Genomic DNA, 2,427 nt, shown 5'->3' on the forward strand with positions numbered 1-2,427 from the left:
AGAGGAGGTTCTGATTCGTCCAGTTTACTTAAAACTGTCATGGCAACTGTGTGTTACCTGTCAGAGTTGCCCTTTAATGTAAGATAAAACCAGATAAGGAGTGATTCTGGAAAAATATCTACATGCTCTCTGAGACTTCAGTGCTGATCCTCGAGGGAAGATTTGCAGAATGACTTCTGAAGACAAATCTGTGAGTTGAACCCTTAATTCTGAATTTAAAAAAATACATACTATGCAAAAATTTGCTTTGTACTTGGCCTTGGTTTTTTTTTTTTTTTTCTTTTCTTCACAAACCATAATTTACCTGCCTTGCTCTGTCCTTTCACAAAGATAATTATCTTACTTCCCATGCTCTTTCTCATCTGTTGCCCAGGTACCAACTGTCTTATTTTTGAAATGCTCTGAATATCTAGTTAAAATTGGAGGAGTCAGCACAAGCTGACCATTCCTTTTGGAATTTGCTTCTCCAGTTTCAGGCCTGAAGAAAGGCATAAGCACCCAAAAGATTATCTTCCAATTCACTAGTCTTAAATATTGATTTGGAAAGTATGAGTTAAAATGCATTTGTATATTCTAATATTGATAAAGAAGATAAGCTAGCTGTGGTTTATCATATAACAATTAAAACATGGTTTGTATCTGCTGTAGGTTAGAACTTGTAAGATTGAAAGAAGCCTTAAAAGAACAACTAGTAAGTGAAGTCATTACTGAAATGCTTAATACAGATATTTAGAAGAATAAACAAACTGCTAATAAACTTGCAAAATGAAGGTGTTTGACTTATAACTAACTTGTTTCAGACAAAGTCTCTGAAAAATCTAAGTCACATACATAAGGGTACTTGATGTCAACTTATGGCCATTAATTTTCATTTATTAAGGAGTTGTCAGCACCTTTTTTCATCCTCATACACAATGCCCCTAACAAGACAAGTAAAGAGCATGAGAACTAATAAAAACTTCAAATGCAGTAGAGTTAGGTTGACTTTGTCCCAGTGCTTCACAGAAGATGCCTGTATTGCTGGGTAGAAAATATGTCTTTTATTCTACTGGTATTAATTTAAAGTTATTTCTGTTTCACTGCCCTGAACTCAGATCAGCAGGGTCCCAGTCACACACACACATTTTCAAAAGAAATAGAGAACTAAAGAAGCTGAACCAGCAGGTAAAACTGCGTATTTCTAAATAGGAAGTGAAGAAGTTACTGGAATCTTCCTCCACAGGGCTTATAGAAACCTGTAGCCACGCATGCTTCCGAATGGGAACTGTAAGGAGAAAAAAAACCAAACAGCTGTTTAAAAGTGGAACAAATTTTTCTTTTATTTCTCAGCAGCTAGCATTTTACTCTTGTGGCAGTAGCCAGTGTTGTAGCTTTGATATCTAGTGACATGAGATAAAATGTGGTGGGACCACATTTAAAAGGTAATACCTTTTACTGCTACCACAAGATGGCTTAACAGAAGTCCAGAACTATGTACTGCTTAATCTAATGAGGACCATTGCCCACATTTTGCTCCAAGTAAATTGCTTATGCTGGGGCCTTATGTGTGTTGGGGGTCATCTGGGCTTACACGTCTTCCCTCTTAGGACAATTTTAGTTGCTGAAAAAACTTATTAAATACTAAATATGAACAGAATCTGCGTCGTAACTGCAGAACAAAGCAGCAGAATATGGGATCACTACTGCAGTGAGTACAAAAGTAGCATACACCCAGCTCAGAGGCCTGCTAATACCTCACTTGTCAGAAAGCAGAACAAGTTATTTTTAAACGTGAAGAAATACATAGCTTCCTTTGCTGCGTTTCATTACAATTGCTGTATGATTTAATTCAAACACTGGGCCTGAGACATCTGGACAGCCCTTATAGTTTTACCTGTTGCTGCCCATTACTGCAAATGTTTTTATCTTTTATGAGAACGAGAATCAGAGGGCTGGGAGGTTGGCAAGAGTGGGAGCCGTGTGAGAAGGCGCTGTTTGCAGCTGTGCCTCCACAGCAAAGCACCGTAGTCGCTCCCCTCCCGGGGGTTTGTCACTGTCCCCGCCGAGCTGCTCGGTGCGGAGTTCCGTCCCGGCAGGCGTCCCGCTCCCTCCGGCCTGTTTCCGCGGGTCCCGCTCCCTCCGGCCTGTTTCCATGCATCCCGGGCGGGCTGCAGGGCGCGGGGGGAGCCTCCCTGCGCGGCTCCCGCTCCCGGCTGCCCCGGACCCGCTGTCCCGCCTGGGTGCGGCGGCGTCTCCCCGGCGGCCGGGAAACCCCCGCGGCTCCCCTCGGCCTCCCCCGCCCCGCGGCCCGGGCGGGCGGGGAAGCGCCGCGCTCCGCCCGGCCCCGCCAGCCCCGGGGCGCCGCCGCCCGCCCCGCCCCGCCCCGTCCCATCTCATCCCGTCCCGTCCCGATCCCCGTGCCGGGCCGAGGGGAGCGCGGTCGCAGCC

The sequence above is a fragment of the Melospiza melodia genome, chromosome 1 (assembly GCF_035770615.1).
Source record: "Melospiza melodia melodia isolate bMelMel2 chromosome 1, bMelMel2.pri, whole genome shotgun sequence".
Classification (NCBI taxonomy): Eukaryota; Metazoa; Chordata; class Aves; order Passeriformes; family Passerellidae; genus Melospiza; species Melospiza melodia.